This window comes from Ictalurus punctatus, chromosome 13, assembly GCF_001660625.3.
Source record: "Ictalurus punctatus breed USDA103 chromosome 13, Coco_2.0, whole genome shotgun sequence".
NCBI lineage: Eukaryota > Metazoa > Chordata > Actinopteri > Siluriformes > Ictaluridae > Ictalurus > Ictalurus punctatus.
In genome coordinates this window covers 17069588-17092135 of record NC_030428.2, presented here as the reverse complement: position 1 = coordinate 17092135, position 22548 = coordinate 17069588, and positions in this window count along the sequence as shown.

Genomic DNA, 22548 nt, shown 5'->3' with positions numbered 1-22548 from the left:
CACTATAGGTGTGACTCGAAACTGGGATACAATAATTTTTTAATGAAATTTAAGCTCTGTAAACTTTAAATGAACTACTTAACTGTCCTGTTTTGGTCATAATTTTAAAAAGCCCATTGAATTGATGTTTTTTATGATGTTGTTTCCCAGCAACAGCAGCAGTGTGGTAATCTGAATACGTCACTGGTCAGTTTAAAAAAAAACGGGTAAACTGGTTTAAATCACTTATTTATTTATATTTTGTGAAATGGATCCAATTATGTTCATAAAATCATAGGTAAATGTAGCATATATTAAATATGTACTATATAGATGATGTGTAGACCAGATATCAGAAGACTAAAGGGTACGTAGGAGGTAGTGGATTGAAACAATAACAGTGACAGCACAACTTATAAAGGTAAATATAGAATGATTTATATACAATTTAGAGTGAGTGAAATTAAACATGTACAATACATATATAATATCCTAGGATGCACCCTCCAAGTTAAGCCTAAAATAAAATATATACATACACGGAAAATAACAAAACTTAAATAAAATAAAAATCACATCCAAAATTAAAATGTCTTTTTCAAGGTCTCTACAATTTCTTTTACTCTGAATGAAGGCACTCCTCTAGAGTATTTTCATTTGTAGTACTTTGCAGAAAAGCCAAAATAATAAAAAATTTTAAATCCCGTCCTTCAAGACACAGTGGTTCTGGTTGGGTGGCTCGCCATCAAACTGTTGAAAAATTGTTGTAAACTTCTTCCCATGGAATCAAAAAAACCTGACCTGTGTAAACAGTGTCAGAATAAAACAAAATGAAATCTATGTACAAAACCTATACATATTACACACCACGGTTTAAGTATTTTAAATTATAAATTACAGCCAGTATCCTTTTTATACATTTAAAATAAAATACCCTTTGTATTTAACGTCTGTCTTATTTTTACACAACTCAAACAAAATTGAGCAAAAGCTACGTGCGTTGAAACACGTTAACAAATAACACTTGACATAACTGAATATAACTCACATTTATACAATGCAATTTAACAATTTATTAACTCAGAAGTAATGTGACTCAAAACACTTTTGGAATTAAATTCGAATTGACACATTATTTACATGGCTAAATGAAAGAGAAGAAAATAACCAAGAAATGCAACATGTTGCGTCATAGCTGTATTAGCTTAGCATAGCACTCAGCACCTAATTAACTTAACTCACCAAGTCTCACATCGGATAAAACTACAAACCGAAGTTCCTCAGCACTACAACTTGTATTGTTTCGACCTTTGCTTTCACTCTTTCAAACAGTTAATTATAATATATAATTATAATTTAGGCTTTTTCTATTTCTTTCTGTCTCCTTTTCACTCCTCGCTTTGGCTGTGTGTGCTGTCTGCGCAGTAAAAAAAAACCCTCTCCCACCGTCACCTGTCAATCAAGGCGGGATCTACGTGTAGAATGGTGTTAATTGGTCGAAATTATCTACATGAAACATTTTAACTGGTTCAAATAACGTATTTGAAAGTATAGTGGTTAAAATTCTGCTTTATTTTTAATTAATCTATATTGTTTTAAATTCGGTTTATAATATTTATTTATATACATTTTCTAGTGGGCTACGTAAATATTCCATAGAATAACCTTCACCTACAATGTACATTGGCCACTTACATGCCTATTTAAAGGATTTTAAAATGCTAATACAGGGGAGAAAATGCACTGACTGCTATAGAACTCGAATTGTTGCCAGATTAAAGAAAATGCCCAACAAGCATGTTCATATGGAAACTAGCTGGCACAACTAGCCATCCATGCACATACAGCACAGCTCCTCAAACAATAGGATCACACTGACTCTCCAGCATGGCCATAAACCCTGCCAGAGTGTAAAATTATAATGACAGTGTTGCAAAAAGCAAGCTGTGATAATAACAACCTCTAATGGAGCACTCTTATCGGCATCGAATTCCAATAATGGACATCATATAAAATGTAAGTAATTACACTGTGCAAGCAGAGGGCGTCCTGGGCAAATATCATTATTAGAAAATTAGAGTAGAGGGCTGGAGCGGATCATGCACACATATGGATGGAGGGCTCTGGGGATGTTGAATGGTGTAGGATACACAAAGTACTAAGGCTATCCCATAACTCCCTGCTAAAGTCTGCTCTAGAACTACTCAACCTGTACTGACATGCCATTTACCAAAGCTTTAACTGGGGATTAGGAGCACTCCCAAACATGTTTTGTCCAAGCAATAGCTCTAAGAAACATTTTGACCAGCAGTGTCTTCAGTCACAATAACAAATAAAACAGCTCTAGTGATAATAAAAATGTATCTTTTCTGTGGCTCTAATTTACTATGATCCCAAATAATATGCACTGATTTGATGGTTATGAGGTAATTGGCACATGCAAAAAGTGAGTGTGCTGCAAGTGATTTAAAAGGATTAATCGTGTGAATCATGAGTAGAGGGTGGTAAATATCTTATGTGGTACCTTTGCCATGATAATATTTAGTCATTATTTTAAGAAACATTTTGATCAATTTTATTTGCTAAGACATATTCTTGATTCATAATGAATTCTTATTCATTTTCTCATTATTTGTAAGTGCCATAATTCAGTAGATTAAAATATGAACATATATTTTTATGTTTATTAGACATTCCATGGGGGGGTTCCCTTCTAGCACATTTTGCCTCTCATCTCCAGGGTTGAGGGTTCAATTCTCGCCACCGCCCCGTGTGTGCAGAGTTTGCATGTTCTCCCTGTGCTTCGGGGGTTTCCTCAGGGTACTCTTTTTTCCTCCCCAGTCCAAAGACGTGTGTTGGTGGCTGATTGACATCTCTAAATTGTCCATAGTGTATGAATGGGTGTGAATGTGTGTGTGTGTGTGTGATTGTACCCTGCAGTGGGTTGCCCACGGTGTTCCCCACTTTATGCTCCAAGTCCCTTGGTATAGGCTCCATGCTCCCTGTGTAGAAGGAAATGGATGGATGGATGGATGGATGGATGGATGGAAGGATGCTCCCTTAGTTGTAGTGACATCCCCTAGTAACTAGTACTACTGAGCTGTAAGACCTGGGATGTTTACAAAAAATGTTTTGTAAAAATAATTTATTTACTTAAATAAATCGTCAAAATGAACATTATTGGACTCGTGTGATGTGTGTACAATTACTGTCTCCAACAACTTTGTTGGGTCACAAAATTACATAAGTTACTGACAGAGTACCACTACATACATACTTTTTGGTCATATTAATTTGCAAACATACTCACCATCACAAAGAGACTTTTAGGCTGCAGGAGATCATATTATGGTTGTTAAATTAACCTGGTGGCATAGACACCCCCATGTATTTGTCACAAGTTGCATATTTATTCAATGCAAATCCTCAAGCATATACTATTCTGCTCATGTGATGAATGCAACCCTCAATTGATTCTGTAAATCAGTAAGTCAGCTTGTATGATGTATTTTACAGGTGTTAACAAATTAACAAAGCTTTAGTAATCACAGTATAGTATAGTGTATTACATGGTTAAAAAAAATATGAAAGCGTTATACAATTGTACTTGTATATAAATTATACAGTGAGTACTGAACTGAAGATAAAGCATGCATTTATTTTGATTCTTTTCTCTCTATTCTGAACATAGAATTGTTAAAAATCTTTGGGTCTAACAACCAGATTAAGATCATTCTATAAACTAAACTTCATGGTCCAAAATATTTCAGGGCACCAAAGCAGAATTCCAAAACTATCCTGTACTGATGAGGATTCCACCCCATCCCCACTGATTTGCATGCAGTGGAACTCACCTACTACAAGAATTTCATTGTCTTTTTTTTCTTGCATTACATGCTAAGGTCACAAACACTGGACAGTCTTCTGTGCAGACATGTTATGATAAGCTGTGATGATTTAAAATACTTTTCACACACCTTCCCATGATTGCATTTGCATTTGTGTCACAGATGAGGCATTCTCTGCATTTCAATGCATTAATACCTGAGAAAGTATAAAACCTATATAATAACCAATTTATGTCATGCATCTGTGCAAGCCATAAACATATAGAGAAGGGGACATGACCTCGGATGCAGGTGCCAAAATGAGGACTCGCAGCTTTTTTGCATCGATGATCAAGGCATGCCACTAGCATTCCATCAGTCATTGTGCCATTATTTATTACAAGTATTTGTTTTATTAAATCTCACCCCTGAGGTATGTTGTTTGTCCCCTCAGCTCACGTGCATCCATGCACACACCTCCAGTAAAACTGTGCTTGTAAATGAAATCAGACTTAACCATGCGTTGGCTTTTCATCAATCTCTGTGTGATAGCTGCTCGCCCTTGATTCATAGCTCCCAACCTCTTCAGCTCCTCCCTGTGTGCGCAGATATAAGTAATGGCCTTCCATACCTAACTCCCCGCAGAGCTGTCGACCAGCCTGAGGGACAAGCACTGAGGGACAAGGATCGCCCCCAGCCATTAGCCATTACCAGCACCCAGATGCACATTTATAATCGCTCAATATATCTACCCAGATGCAGACCCAGCAAAATATTTCTGCTGATCCAGGTTTGTAAAACACAAACTATCACAGCTTCTGCAGAAAATCGTCTTTGTGGTCTGTTACAGCCAATAAGGTAAATCATTATTTACCTCAAGGCAGCTTATCAGGAAAGGAAAGAGTTTTCACAGATTTCTATAGATTTTTATTTCATGATTAGTGAAGTGGTGAAATGGCTTGGTAAAATAGGAAAATAGAATATTTAAAGACAGGAAAGTATGTAATCAATGCTGCTTTCACCATTCAGTCATGTTAGCTGCTTATCAAGACTTAATCAAGGAACAACTCCGAGCAAGAACTGACAAATCTGGTGCAGTCCATGAGGACGATATGCACTGTAGTACTTAAAGCAGCTGGTGAACACACCACATGCTAACTGTTACTTTTGATATTGACCGCCCCTTTGTTCAGGGACTCATTATTCCATTTCTGTTATGTTAAGAAATTTGCTGGAAATAAAAAGCAGTTGAATGTGAGAGAACATTTCTTTTTTTGCTGAGTTTATATACAGTATATCACAGAAGTGAGTACACCCCTCACATTTTTGTAAATATTTGATTATATCTTTTCATGTGACAACACTGAAGAAATGACACTTTGCTACAATGTAAAGTAGTGAGTGTACAGCTTGTATAACAGTGTAAATTTGCTGTCCCCTCAAATTAACTCAACACACAGCCATTAATGTCTAAACCGCTGGCAACAAAAGTGAGTACACCCCTAAGTTAAAATGTCCAAATTGGGCCCAATTAGTCATTTTCCCTCCCCGGTGTCATGTGACTTGTTAGTGTTACAAGGTCTCAGGTGTGAATGGGGAGCAGGTGTGTTAAATTTGGTGTCATCGCTCTCACACTCCCCTCATACTGGTCACTGGAAGTTCAACATGGCACCTCATGGCAAAGAACTCTCTGGGGATCTGAAAAAAATAATTGTTGCTCTACATAAAGATGACCTAGGCTATAAGAAGATTGCCAAGACCCTGACACTGGGCTGCAGCACGGTGCCCAAGACCATGCAGTGGTTTAACAGGACAGGTTCCACTCAGAACAGGCCTCGCCATGGTCGACCAAAGAAGTTGAGTGCACATACTCAGCATCATATCCAGAGGGTGTCTTTGGGAAATAGACGTATGAGTGCTGCCAGCATTGCTGCAGAGGTTGAAGGGGTGGGGGATCAGCCTGTCAGTGCTCAGACCATACGCCGCACACTGCATCAAATTGGTCTGCATGGCTGTTGTCCCAGAAGGAAGCCTCTTCTAAAGATGATGCACAAGAAAGCCCGCAAACAGTTTGCTGAAGACAAGCAGACTAAGGACATGGATTGCTGGAACCATGTCCTGTGGTCTGATGAGACCAAGATAAACTAATTTGGTTCAGATGGTGTCAAACGTGTGTGGCGGCAATCAGGTGAGGAGTACAAAGACAAGTGTGTCTTGCCTACAGTCAAGCATGGTGGAGGGAGTGTCATGGTCTGAGGCTGCATGAGTGCTGCGGGCACTGGGAAGCTACAGTTCATTGAGGGAACCATGAATGCCAACATGTACTGTGACATACTGAAGCAGAGACTGAGCCGCAGGGCAGTATTCCAGCATGATAACGACCCCAAACACATCTCCGAGACAACCACTGCCTTGCTAACGAAGCTGAGGGTGAAGGTGATGGACTGGCCAAGCATGTCTCCAGACCTAAACCCTATTGAGCATCTGTGGGGCATCCTCAAACGGAAGGTGGAGGAGCACAACATCTCTAACATCCACCAGCTCCGTGATGTCGTCATGGAGAAGTGGAAGAGGACCCCAGTGGCAACCTGTGAAGTTCTGGTGAACTCCATGCCCAAGAGGGTTAATTCAGTGCTGGAAAATAATGGTGGCCACACAAAATATTGACACTTTGGGCCCAATTTGGACATTTTCACTTAGGGTGTACTCACTTTTATTGCCAGAAGTTTAGACATTAATGGCTGTGTGTTGAGTTATTTTGAGGGGACAGCAAATTTATACTGTTATACAAGCTGTACACTCACTACCTTACATTGTAGCAAAGTGTCATTTCTTCAGTGTTGTCACATGAAAAGATATAATCAAATATTTACAAAAATGTGAGGGGTGTACTCACTTTTGTGAGATACTGTATATGTGTGTGTGCCTGATTTTATAGGTGCGATTAGTGTCATCCATCCATGTTGCTCTGTAAGGGGTGCTCACAGGTCAAGGCTTGGTCCTGGAATGTGTATGTGAGTGTACCCAGCTCTGTCCTGTGCCCACGACATCTCTATCTGCCCAGTCGTGACACTCCATTAGCATAAACAAGCGACGGTGGCCATGTCTGGCTGTCAGGGCCTTGTCAGTGGCTGCAGAAGAGAACATGGTGCATTAACCTGGCCAACTTATCTCCCACACTGTCCTCAGAGGGGAGGATTACTGCATGAGAATTGCTTTCAGGAGCCCTGTCACTCCTGGCTGATTAGAGGCCGTCTGTTCTGCCATCAGCTGGCAGACAACGGGGAATCCCTTCTGTTTGCATGGCCCCCACCTGCTGAGTCGCGTCCACAGTGCTAATTGGCCGCTGTCATTATCCCAAATCCAGATAGCTGGACGTGACTAGTTAGGAACTGGCACCTCTACCTCTCTATTAATAATCACTGGCACTCTCTCCACACACTCAACAGGCAGGTGATACACGTTTGGCAGACACTGGACGCTGTGCAGCTGCGCCATTAGCACTTGGAGGCTAATCCATGACGAGAACCTTGAGGTCAAATCAAACTAGTTTCAAAGCAGCGACTCTACACCAATCACTTAATTAAGCTCAGAATAAAACCCTGACTGATATACATTTCTCCTTTTGCCCAAAATTATATCCAAAGAGAGTCACACAACCAAATTAACTGGGTTGTTGTAAAGCAAGACTGGGAGAACTTTACAGGCATACAGTATATACAGTATCAAAAATCAAAAAATAAAAATGATCATTTATTAATGAGCAAGAAAGTCTGCTAAATTAATGTGTAATTCTGTTAATTAGGAACACATTACATTTCTATTTTAATGATTGAATTGCCTACCCAGCTGCCTTATTAGCTATGTATTAATAAAGGCTCTATTGACTACTGAACGTCATATTTACTGCAAAGACAGTGCACTTGTGAGTATATAGTAACAGTATCTCACAGAGATCATAATAGTCCTTGCATTACGCATGTATATTCATTGTAACAGATGTTGTGGAGCAATCAGTGCAGCTTCCACCTCATTGCAGGGTGACACACTCTTAAGACAGGTTCACATGGTACGATTTTGTCCACGATTTGGTCATCTGAGACAAATTTAGAGAATCCTAAAAGATTCCTATAATCCTAGGCTAAAATCTGTAGTCTTTGATCGCTAGTTTGACACGTTCCCCGACAGCCGATTAATGGCCATTGTGATCAAATTTTAATTCTGCCAGTGTCAGAAGATTTGAGGCACTATCCTGCAGTGTGGCTTCTCCTACTCCATACAAGTCTTCTTGCATGCGTCCATTTTTTGCATCTTGCATCTTGACTGTACAGTCTTACATTAATGACAACTGAGATAGATCTACAGTGTGACATGGCTTACAGCGGGGATTATGCTCATAGGGTCTGACAAGCAACAGTTGCAAAAGACTATTAAAAATCGCACAGTGTGCACCTGGCTTTAATCCTGACGTTTATATGCCATTTTTTTACAATTACCTACAGTCCATTAAATGTCTTTTTGCTTACCTAGAAATGATAGTAATCTGTACTGACCCAGATGCCCCTTAAAGAACAGGGATGTTTACTTCTGTAAACTCTGTTTTGGTGAGAGCAGCATGCCAGTAAATGCCTCCATAAAGCTCCAGCATTACAGAGAACAGTCTTCTATCTCCAAGAAAGTCCTGATGTACTTGTCCATGAGAGAAAACAGCTAAATGAACATGAAGCAATAAACACATTATGTGGTGCAAATCAATTTCTATTGCAGCCAAGTATGAAATATTAACTTCTACTAGGTATATCATATGAAAAAAGGGATGTGGACACCTACCATTACACCCTTATGTGTTTCTTCCCCAAACAAACACAAAGTTGGAAGTACACATTTGTACAGTATTTGCTTGTATGCTGTAGTATTAAAAATTTCCCTTCACTGAAACTAAGAGGCCCAAGCATGTTCGAGCATGACAATGCCCCTGTGCCCAAAGTGAGCTCCATGAAGACAAGGTATGCCAAGGTTAGAGTGGAAGAACTTGAGTGACCTAGACAGAGTCTTGACCTCAAACCCACTGAACACATTTGGGATGAACTTGAATGCTGGCTTGGGGCCACGCTTCAAAACGTAGACGTAAGCCTTACCAGAAGAGTGGAAGTTATTATAACAACAAAAGGGGGATGAAATCTGGAATGGGATGTTCAACAAGTACATGCAGGTGTCCACAAACATTTGGCGACATACTGTACCATCCCAAAGCATCTGAAGGATTTTACTAAAACTTTGAATTTTATGGAATATGCTTATTAAGCAGAACTTTTTTCACTTCACATTGTTAAAGGACAGACCGGAGGGCAGATGGAGGGGTTGTTTGTTAACGTACATGGATGGAACATCGGAAGGATGCAGCCAATTTAATGCAGGCCTGATTTGCCTTAATCTGTAAGGTAAATTTAAATTAGTTTTTTTTCCCTAACTGTGGGGGAACAAGCCGCAGATGGATGCCCTCTCAGCAGCCAGCTGCTTTGAAAAGAATGACTTTTTAAATTACCCATAAATCACTGTCAGCACACAAGGGGCCACTGTTCCAGTGGCCAGTCAGCAGTCAGAGGAGGGCGCTAAGGTGGCACAGCAATCTCACACCCTATGGCATGCCTCACTGCGCCACTCCAGGTACACAAACATCCATATAAATAAACAAATACATACACTAACTCGCAGTAAAACATACAGGCACACAATACACATTTAAAACAGTACACAAAAATAGAAAATAATAAGGAATGAGCAGAAGTTAATTAATTGATTAAACATATCTTAATCAAACTACATTGGCAAAATAAACTTAGACCTCTTTTGGCATTACTTACTATATCACTCACACACAAACACATGCACTCACAGACATACAAGGACTGAACAAGAGAGGCAGTGAAGTTGATTAACAGAAGCTTAAATTAAATCAAACCAACAGCATTTTCATAGAGATCAAACATCTAATATAGGACACTGTACTGTAGTGCAAAATTATAATTACAGCAATAAGAAATCAATCAAGTGACTTTCACTTGAAAGATCAGTACCTAAGGGGCAATATGAACAAAACTGAAAACAAGTTTAATAAGTAGAATAGCTGTTCTATCTAATCCATGCTCTGAAATGTCCCTTTTATACCTTTGGGAATATCCATTTTTATGTTAATGAGTAGAATTTAGAATCTCATGATAAAAGCTAATTATACAAATATCTACAAATAGCCTACCTGTATGTATAATAATAATAAACTTTATTTTATAAAGCGGTAGGTAGTTTTATAATATATTTGATTGCATCTAAGTGAGCTTTTCTGAAAGCCAACAAAACCTTTTTTTTTTTCTTTTCTTTTTTTTTTTTTAAATAAATTGAGATATTGCTCAGTGAAGGCACATTGACATTGTCTTCTCCAGAAAAGCAGATGGCAGTACGTCTTATGCTTGTATGCTACAGACTAGCTTTGTCACCATGGGCATACCTCACATTTGACAGTAATTACAACACAACAGTGTACAGCAGCCATGTTTGATTTCCCAGCATATATTAACACGATAAAACTGGCTCCATCTATTCCACTCTGTCTAATTCTACTAATATAAATATGACATGCCTGATGCAAATCACCGCTGCACATATTCAATACGGTACATCAGATACTTATGAAGCAAAAACCAACACAGCAAACAAGGCCAGACATGTACACATATTTCCAGCTGAGTGTGTGTCTACGTGGAGTGTGTTTAGAGCAGGTTCAACCTTAATGACAGGTAATTAGTCAGCTGCAGCTTTGGTGGAGTTTGAAAAGCAGATCTCTTAGTGATGAACAGAAGTGTGCAGGAGAGCGAGCTTGGGGGAAGCCAACCATGCTGTATTCATCTGTCACACTCACAATTAACACACTTAATTAATCGGAGAGATATCGGTATTAGATCCGTATGTGACTGCCGCTGTGTAACAACATTTGCCGCTAAAAGAAATTAAGCAATAATCGGTGATTACAAAGTAGTACAGCTGCAAATTTGATTCTTACAAATGACTATGAAGCACAAGCAGGATGTTATTGTAACTGCAACAGGATGATAAGTCATTTCTTTATAGTTTATGCTTAACCAGTCCTAATATGTACTTGTGTACTCTGTACTCTGTATGCTGTATTTGTTAATCCATATTAAAATCAAATACAGCTGGAATGGAATGTGTTATAATTAATATTAGTTTCTGGTCTAATGATCACTCTTCAATTACTCTTAAAGTATGTTATTATTAATGAGAGAAATATGTCCTCTCCCAAACAAGTAAACATGAGCATAATGTCCTAAAGATCTGCACTTTCAAGAAACAGTTATGACAGTTTGACATAAATCTAAGAAATATAGGTACCAAACTGTACATCCTTTATAGCTTTAGTATGCATTGTGGCGCATGTGTTGTACCACTAATTAGCTTTTTAGAATAATGCTTTAAAAGGTACAGCAGTGGATCTTAAGATCCAAATATGTACCTTGAATTGTTTTTAAAGCTATACTATATTCATATGTCTAGGTGAGATAAATACTAACGGTACAAAAGATCCAGCCTCGTAACAAGGAAAAGTACAGTTTAATACCTTATAATCTCACTGCTATAGACAAAGAGCTGCCCCATGCCCATCCCAGAACTCATTCACAATATGCTCATTCAGCACACTTAGTTTGACATTATATACAGAAGATTAATGATTTATAAATCTCACTATTAAGCATCGTATAGAAAAGGATGGGTTCCCTTTTGAGTCCTCTCAATGTTTCTTCCTCATGTCATCTCAGTGAGTTTTGCCTTGTCACTGTTGCCTCTGGCATGCTAATTAGATAAATCTACATGTATGTCATACACTTAAAATTCAGTTTGGGGAAAAGAAAACTGAATATGAGTAAATTGATGGTCTCTAATAGACATGCATTATTAATACATTGGTTAATTGTGCATGAGAGCATAGATTTGAGTTGGAAAAAATATGGATCAAGTCCACAGTTTGACAGGAAAATACATTCTAAAATTTCAGCTGTATCTTACAAGTTCCAGTTGGTACTTAAGTGCTTCAGGGATACTATCAATTTATGATGCACCTTCATTACGCAGCATTGATACAAACTGCTTAATTTATGAGAACACTGTTGTGAGAAACTTAAACTTGCCACTCAAACCCATCTGTGCCAGAGCAAAAATTCCACCTGCTCATATGTGCAAAGCAACCCACTGATTCTAATCTAGTCTATAATTATATTCATTCTGGTGTTTTTAATAACTCTTTATTTCTGCAAACCATGGCAATGACTGTATGACAGCCAAGAACTATAGGCTTCCCACTCACATCAAGCTATAAACCCTTCAATCTTATAAACTGTGGTCTCTGTTATCCCCAAATCTTTAACCAGGTTAACATAAGGCACTGGAACTATCAGAGGCTTACGGTATGTGTTACAAAGTGTTTTTTCAAGCCTGTAATAAATGTGAATCTTTGACATAGGCTCTGGTGTAGTATTTGCAGCCTTACTCAGAGCAGAGCTTTATGATGGCTTAGTTCTAACCCAGCTTGTACAGAAAGACACAGACACACAATCATCTGCCAAGCTTTTGTTTATACCACTCCTACAGATTTGAGTTCCAACTTTAATCCAATATAACTACTGCAGTTAATCTCAGTCTATCTGTTTAGCCAGATCAGATCTACTGGAAGGTGGATTCAGGTTGGTTGAAATCCGTATGAAATACAAAACCCTATGCAGATGATATCAGCACCAAAAGTAGGTCAGAGTAGATGGCAGGGTGGGGCAATTCGCCATAAACCAAAAAAAAAAAAAAAAAAAAAAAAAGATTGAGTAATTTACATTTATTCATTAGGCAGACACTTATGCACTTATGGCAGTCTTATTAAACCAAAAATTTTAGTTTCCCTCACCTATATGGGTAAACAAGAATGAGTACAATTAGGGGAAAAAATTAAAAAATAATGATAGTTTTGTCTTCATCTTTAATATCTTTGAAGGCACCACACATGCCAAGCCTGCAGTTAATGAGGATTTGATGGATTCCAAAAAGCTTGATCACGCTGACCATGAGTGTTCTCCAACAAACACAAGAACATTCATTATCTGATGCTGGTTGCACTCTCCTGCAGTAGATAATGCAATTATGTAAATATGATCACATTTTATGCCAGATAAAGTAAGAAGCATTATGTCCAATGCCCACTTGGCTTGTGTCATTTATTTTTTGGTGCCGATTTTATATGTGATAGTCTTATACATCTCTTCTCAATCATTTAGTGGACGCATCCATATAAGATAAAAGGATAGGTATTTGACAATATTTTATTAGTTTCAGGTGTGAAGCTACAGAAGAAGAAAAAAACTCCTGATCATGGGGCCTTTCTAAAAGTGTGTGATGTCAAAAAGCTCAGCTCATCATTTATGTTTAAAAAGAATAAGTGATTAGCTAAGAGTCTGGTAGCTGTTCACTGTGTACGTTTTTCAAGCTGGAACTTTCATCATTGCTATTCAATGTCACATGATTGCTCTTAGTTTTTTATCTTCAGGAGTCTCATGTTTCTTAAGTCCTTAAGCACAAGATCAGCAGTTTGTTTTCAGTCTGAACTTGTTTATTCCCAGTTTGTTTAATAACTTAGGATAAATATATAACTTTTTTCTGGGGAATCTCTTTGACTTGACGCTGGGTATTTTACAGTGATTTCATTGTCATTTTGATCGATTATGGAAAACATTTCCCTGTATATGTGTAGATGCAGAGAAAATGTACAGTCAGGTGCATAAATATTTCGACATTAACAAAGTTAATGTTATTTTCTGTGTCTACCACAGCATTTTGGAACTGAAATTAAATAATGAATATGAGATCAAATTGCAGATTTTCAGTTTTAATTTAAAGGTATTTATGGATTTGGCACTGAATGCAAATACCCTTAGATTAAAGTTGAATATCTGCATTTTGAACTCATATTCATCATATACAGCTACAATAAGATTAACTTTGTCAATGTCCAGATATTTACGGACCTGACTGTATATGGTGAGTGTTAAACTAAATGCTAAACTGGTAGGGCCTGTAAGCCTTTGTACTTACCTGAGATATTGCATGCATTAAGAATACTTTAAGGATAAACTTTAAGGATAACACATACAGATCGTTAACTTCAATATCGTACACACCCCTCCAAAATTTTCAATGTGTTCAAAACAGAAAGCCTTCGCACACTACAAATTTAATAAATATATCACATTTTTCTGTGGAATTTCCCAAAAGGACCATTAATTGCCTGTACTTCTCACATTGTAAATGTATTTTAAAAAATTTATTCGCTTTCAAACTGGCATCAACATAGAGGTGCACACACAGGATAGAGTGCAGGTGAGCCCACACATTTCATGATCTTTCACCTGGACCATTTTCTGACACAGACTTCCTGATTTCAAATTGGCACTGTATCAGGAAAATACATGGACTTGCAAAAACCCTATGGAAAAGCCTTCTTTTGGAGATCACTCTTCCACTACCCCTCCATACATTCACACAGACATTAGAGTGATAAGGGCTGAAAAATAGCACACCATTAGGCCTATTCATTATAATTTGGATTTAGTTTTGGATTTGGATGTTTTACATTTTGATTAATGAAATGTAAGATCATGGAAACAATTTTTGCAGGAAAATCAAAAGAATAAACATGATCAGTGGGCAATATACCATTATGACTTATTGTTCTCATTTCCTTTCAAGTCAAGCCAAGTCATAACCAAAGCAGAAATATCTGTACACATAGGAACACCACTCACATGATATCTAAAATATATACTATCTGAAATATCAGAATGTCAACAACAGTTTGTCATGAGTCAGCAAAAATACAAAACTTACTGTATATAATGTCTACAGTGTAGGTACTACAATAAAACTAAGTACATGTGTGTCTCTCTGGTGTCTAATAAAGTATGCAAGGCTTGTAACACAATCATGTGTACCTACATTACATCATTCAACATAGTCAAATTTCATAACCATTGCCCATCTCTTTCATTCCTAGTCAATACCCCAAAATGAAATACCGAAGTAGTACCAACAAGAAAAAGTAAACTGAAAGTCTCTTCCTTGTGAAGTTATTGTCTGTAAAACTGCAATTTTCAACTGCAAAGCTTTTGAGTTGTCATTGAAGGGCATGTCCGTGGGTCCTGACAAATTTCGACACCCCTAACACATTCAAGGTTTCACTTTTAAAGGTTTTAAAGTGGTCTCACTTTGCCATCACAAATTCCCACAATGAAGACAGGAGGAATGCTGCTGCAGAGATATCAAGGTCAATTTTCTATAATTGCAGATTTGTAGCCTAGAACCAGTTAAGTATGCTATGAATACCACATTTCATATGCCCAGACTGGCACTGAGTGCATGAGCATCAGTCTGTGTTTCTTGTTTTTCATACACATCATTAGATATATTATGCAAGGCCTCACTAATTTGTGCATAATGTCTCAAGTAATGCATAATGTCTCAATTGGCTCAAGTGCTCCACTGAGTATTTGACAGTGAATTTGTGCTATGCAAGATCGTGGATGTAAGCTGTTCTCACTATCCCGGGATATGTGTGGTGTTCTGGGAAATCCCAGTGGATTTCACTGTGGCTGACAAACAATCAGGAATTCTTTGACACTTCTACTTTAAGAAAATATTCTTCACTAAAATCATGTGGAAATATATTTAACATTCTAACTTTGCCTTGGTATCAGTTAGGATCAAGTTCTGTAATTAAGATCAGAGTTTAGCAAACACAGGTGTAAAAATGGTCAATTTGTCTAAAGATGTTTAAATGGCTAGATTCTTATTTCATCATGTAGTAAATGTCATGCTTTAATCTGGTATGTAAATGTCATGACACACTGAAATAGATATAAGCCTAACAGATTCAGTTTGTTAACTATCTAAACGCTAGCAGTCAAATTGCCCACGATGCACATGCGCCTTCAATTACTGTACAGATAGGAACAGACAAACTTGTACTGTTTAAATACTAATCAACTAAACGTGAAAATTCTGCAACAAAATATGAATATTCTGTTTCATGTCCTATTCTTCTGGTTGTTTCCAGTCACTAACCTCTCAATATTGTGCTTCGTGAAACACTGTTTATATAAGAAATCATACACATTACCAAATACACTGCACTGGATATATACTGTAGATGGAAAATGGAAGCTTTCAGACCACTACAGACATGAACCCTCTACTTGTTTTTGGCTTGTTGTTCAAAAATATTTCAACCTATGCTATTATTAAAACTTAAATAGATTTTAAACTTAAATAGATCTTATTTAATAAACAGTCTTTACTCCATATTTTACCATTTTATATGTCTACAATTGACCAAATGAATCCAAAAATGTTCTATTTTCTATTCTGTTCTTATGTTTATTAATCAAGTAAGTATAAAGAAATGAATCATTAGCTGGCTAGGTGGGGTTTGAGTAGCTTGCTAGGCTCGTAATTAGCTAGGTAGCTAGCTATTCTAATTCATGGTTTACTTGTACATGTGTTCACAGTTTGGATATTGAGCTGTGAAATTCAGATATCTCCATGGGTTTTGGCTCACATTATTTGTCATTATCATTCTAGTTCCTTTGAAGCATTTAAACCTGAAGATGCCTAATAAATTGGGCCATGGACACTCATCTGTCTCCACTGTCTGCTGACTAAGCCTTTGGCCCTTGAAATGTAGAGTTTTGGCAGGAACCTGCTTTATTTGGATTGTCTTTAAAATTAATATTTAAAACTGTCTTCATTGGCTTTCTGTTATCTGGCATTAAATACACAAATATTTTTTCTCTTTGTAATAGTGATCATAGATAAATGTAGCTTAGACATAAGTTGAATGAGTAAAAAAAAAAACACAAGTAAAAGTTAAAATACTATGTACACAATTAGTGTAAGAAGAGTACATGTAGCTTGTTACTTTCTATGTCAGGACATATTTAGGAAATACATTTAACATTTACAGTTCCCTGACTTATGGATAGATGATCTCAGAAGCTCTGAGATACTGGATGGACAACTTTTATTTTATGTACATATCCAAAAGCTACACACACCAGCCACTTTAATAGGGACACCAGTACCCCAACTCATATATGCAATTATCCAAACATCCAATCATGTGGCAGAAACACAATGTATAAAGTCATGCAGATACAGATCAAGACCTTCAGGTATTATTCACATCAAACATTAGAATGGGGAAAATGTCACTTTGACAGTGGCATGGTTGTTGGTGACAAATAGGCTGGGTTGTGTATTTCAAAACAGTCTCTAAAATTAACAGAGAATGGTGCTAAAAGGGTCATTCTACAGAAATGTCCACTTTTGGAGTAGCAATATGTCTTAAAATTTATTTAATTTTTAAACATTTAAACTTAGACTAAAATATTGGTTAAACTTTTGACTTTAGGAATCCACATAAATGGCAGCTGATTGGAATATTATTAATTTTTTATTATGTACATTGATTTAAAGAAAGCGTATGCAATCAAATTTCATTTTACAAACTATATTGAACATATAGTCATAGGCATAAAGATAATGCAGAAAATTAGGAGATTAAGCTTTTATTTATTTCAATCAAGTTTGTGAAAAGTGTACTTGCATGATGTTTTCTCATTTGCTCCATCATATCTTTGCTGTAATAATAAAAAAAAAATCTTTGAAAGTCACTTCTAAAAATGTCATGATACAATCCTTAAAATCCTAACTCTTGAATGAAGCAGCAGTCAATTAATCGGAAATAATTTGTCAAATGTGACCCTTCTGATTTATTGTGATCAAAAGGAAACATGGTAACACAATGAAACAACACTGACACAAAGAACACAAAAGGTTGGTGTTCACATGAGGAGCAGAAACACAAGCAATGGTAACACCAGTGACAATTTTCATAAAAAAATGCATTTTACAATACCTCAAAACACATGTTGCTGATCTTGCTATCCTCTCTAAAGTATGTAATTTAATCAGTTTGAATTAAATATGTTTTTTCTAATTCCTTTATAATAAGATAAACGCCTCGTATGGAATTATGAAACAATAAAGAATATTTCTGATAATTGAAAAGAGACAGCAGACTTACCATGTGCATTTCCTGGTGGATCTACAGGAAGTAGGATGTAGGAAATACAAAGTGATGTAAAAAGTCTGGATATTTTCCAAAATAAGAGTTGTTTGTTGAGTGGTAATACTAGTCTAATGACTCTATAGGACAGCCATTTCCATCATATTTATAATATTTACTTGCCACTTTATTTTTTTTTTATATCATCCACATCATAAAAGTAATAGTGACATAAATTATTGCAGTTGAAAAGATGGAGAAAATTATTTTTAAACTCAAAATATGCCCCTAAAACTTCAGACATGACCATGGCACTAGTACAAGTGCCATGGTCACATGGTACAAGCACTTTTCTGGTACTTAGAATTATAATTGTTTAAAAATAAATAATACCTGATTCATGGCTCACTTAGGTATAATTGTTCAAATAGCATTTTCTATCATTCAAATACTGTATGTAACTTAGTTGTAACTATACAGTCTATTTTACGTCTAAGCTTAGAAAAGTGGATGTTTCTGTAGAATGACCCAAAAGCAAAAAATAAAGCATTCAGAGAGCTGCAGTTCTTCAGGTAGAAACACCTTGTTGATGATGGAGGTCAGATGAGAATGGCCAGACTGGTTAGAGCTGACAGGAATTCCAAGGTAATTCCAATAACCAGTCTTACCAACTGTGGTGAACAGAAAATTATCTCAGAATGCACAAATTTCAAACCTTGAGACAGATGGGCTACAACAGAAGACCACATTGTGTTCCACCCTTGTCAGATAAGCACAGGAATCTGATGCTACAGTGAGCCAAGGGGGAAATTGGATAAAGCATTGCCTAGTCTTTTTCAGATCCAAACTAAGATTCGGGCTACCATTGCTGGGTGCAGACTCCACTGCCCTCAACGTATACACTGTATTGACAAAGAGTCTGCCACACCATTGTACAACTCTGGCAGATGAGTTGCTCTCAGTGAGACTAATTGTGGATGGGCCCGTCCCACCTAAGGATATTCTGTGCATGGCATCTCAATGTTAGGGAACCAACAAGAAGAACTAATTTCCAGCTGGTTGATATGTACCTTACACCAGAAAGCCATGGCCCCAGTACCCCTATGGTACCACAGGGTTTCTAAATTTCTAGCAAGCCTAGGAGATTTGCTGATGTAGCTGCCATCATCAGTACTAATATACTGACAAGGCCAAGAGGAAAAAAACCTCAAACACACCCTTTGCATTGGAATGCCTGTCTTTGAAAAAAGCATCTCTGCTCCAGAACAATGAGAACATGAAAATAAGTGTTGCAAGAGGTCCACAAATATGAACCACTCCTGTGGCATCTGTTGCATATGAAAAAGGAAGGTATTCATGACTTGGTTTTACCCTCTCAGATCAGGAATTAAAAGGAGATCTTCCGTTTTCTGAGCAATAAGCTGAATAAAACTTATTTTATTTTGAACCTTGTTTTCTTTGTCAAAAAAAAAAAGTTCCAGATACAGAGCAATACCTTTTTGTTGGGATCAAAAGGCATTGATTCCCAGAAAGGCTGGCAGCAAAAGTGTCATTTGTATTCTTGTGACATTGTCATCAGGAGTCACTGAACTGATATAATCATTGTGTCCAACAGTGTTTTTAGCTGAAAAATGCTTCATTGCCAACCCCTGACTAAAGATAGTTTGAGGCAGGTTGGCCCCCTACAGGCACTGGAACATGGAAATGGGGTGTGACATTCTAAAGACTAATACTCCATTTAACCATGTTGGATTTGTGATTTCAAAACCACCCTGCTCCTATCTAGGGCCTCTTTGGGCACAGGTCCTAAGAGCGACCACAGCACAGATTCTAGGCTGATTCCACAGGGAAAATTTGGATGCATAAATATAGTAGATCCTGTCACCCACACATGGCAGTGGGTATTAAACAAGTTATGAAGGAGTCGACCTATGACCTAGCCCAGGTGTCTCAAGAGTGAGCTGTCAATCCGCTCCCTTTCTGAGGGGTCAACATCTGCAGATTGAAGGGACTACTCCAATGCTAGCAGCAGAATAGATATCATATTACCTGTGCATGCACATAGTGTTCACCTGGGCATCGCCACTCAGTACTCAGATGTCAGTGCGAACAAATGTTTTTTCTGTTGTTGGTTACAAAGCATCATCCAGTCTTACCCAAGCTATAGCCATCTTCTGTATGCCAGAACTATTTTAGAGACTGTCATAGGCTCCTGCAACATCATCTAGGCATAACGTTGTAATTGGTGGTTCAATTAGTAGGTAATTATTAGTCTAAAAGAACCTACAAGATGCCTCTCTAGACATAGCATCCTCATGATCCCCTGATAAGTGGATAGAAGGATGACTGGAGTTTACGCTATAAGGAGGCCTCTGTTGAGAAGCCTCAGACTTGTATGGTTGCAACTCCTGTATCATTGATTTCAGCTGAGCTATGCCTGCTGCCAAGTTCTTGATTCCTCTCGAGAGTAATTCAGACTGTTTTCTTGGCTTCTTGTTGTGCTTACTGGTCATTGCTGGGCCTGGGCCTTTGTGACCAGCAAGCTGTTTAGACTGAGGGTTGGGCCAAATTCTACTTTGAGCCAGGATTCAAATCTGCCAGCCAAGTGCATCATGTCAATATTGGCATCGCCATGCATTCAATGCAGGGATGTCCAAGTCAGACACAGTGTCCTTGAGATGGTCCAAGGCAGTGAGTACATGCTGGTGCCAATCATTGCCTTCCAAGAGATTTATACACTGTTTACATAAGCGCAAGTCTTTTTAGCACGGTTACTTATGGCTACTCAATCAGTATATCATGGGAGCTATAGCAATTATGTGAGCCATCTGACCCAGGTATAAAGAAAAGATGTATGTTATGTGGAGACAACATACACTGAGAATTAGCAGGAGTCCAAGTAAATTAGATGGTTCAGCAAAGGACAGTGCATTGTATGTCAAGTGAGTACTACTCGTTAGTTGCCAGGGGATGTGGAATATACAACGATAAAAATACTGAAAGGCAAACCAAAAGAAATGAGTGAACAGAAACTGCTCAATGCAGCAGAAGCCACTGACACTACAGAGAAAACGTGTTCGGTTCCCCAGAGTATGTACAGATGAATGTCCACATACAGTAATGCTGAATAATTCACTAGCTAGTCAGTAATTTTAATGAGAGAAGAAAAATACTTGAGGCAATCAAATGCTATGGTACCCTGTAGGTTTCTATGAATAATGCTTATGATATAGATATAGACTATAAGTAATAAGAGCAGGCCATTCCCAGATTTGAAGGACAGGATATCTGTAGCTCTGATTAGATGACCTTGTTGGAAGATTTTGGTATGTGTCTGCATTCACACAAATGGTATTCAAATCACTCTTGACCCTCTACCTACATTTGACATTTTCAGTTCATTACCATGTGTTCTGTTTATAAATGTTTATTTATAGATATTATTACTATTCCTGGTAGAGAAGACCTGAGTTAAGTAATTACAGATAAATCACTAACATTACAAATCTTGGAATTAAAGCAATTGAGAAGATATTAACACACAATTATTTCTTTGATTATACCAATACAAATCATCTCAATGAAATATTTTGCTTTGATTTTTGGGCCTCCTTTAGCACTGGGTCATTAAGAAACTGTAAAACTGTTAAGCTTCAATTTTCTGAAATTGGTTTTATGAAATTGAACAAAATCCAATCACATTGTCCTCATTTGTACAGCTGTACAAATTTCTTAGGCTGAAATGGATGACATTGTAAGATTTTTTGGAAGAATGCTTAATGCGTAAATTTGTTTGTGATATGAATCACAGTTGTAATATTTAGGTTGTATTTATATACTAATTTCAGTGCTAACTGATGTCAATGGTCTAAAAGTGATTAAAATGATGTGTTTAATGTCTACACTTTAACAGGCATTTAAAGCCTACACAAAAATACTCTGCTCTTTTTTTAAAGTAGGAAAATATTGTCTACTTTTAAGATTTTTTTTTTTTTTTTTTAATCCAGTCTGAGCTGTATTTCATTCTAACCATAGTGAATACCGCCCTCTGTTGGAAATTCAGCTACCTCAGACTTCAGGCTCCTTTTAGGCACTGAAAGATTTCCTTACTTCACAGCAGGCTGCTGCCAGTTTATTTATATATTAATTGTAAGATAGCTTTTCAATCTAAATATTTGTGTTCTTATACCATGTAAAGACAGCAAATTTAACAGCAATTAACTCACATCCCACTATTATCGCTGCATATTTGTCCTGTTACTGTATATATACATTGCTATTAATATGTAAATGTTCTATTTCTGCTATAATTAAAACCTGAATTATTATATGAAGTAAGCATATGCAATTGCATAAGATATTCTGTTTGATAAGATGTATGTTTTACTCTAATTTTAATTAACAGGTCTTTTGCAGTACCTCTCAAACATTTTCAAGTATGCAGCTATTATGTCCAAAATATTTAATACATCCAGATCGTAAAACAGTGAAATTCTACTGATTTCCTTTGAAAAGTGACTGATCTTCTTCCAACTGTTAGGATAAGGAGCAGGAACAGACAATCAATCA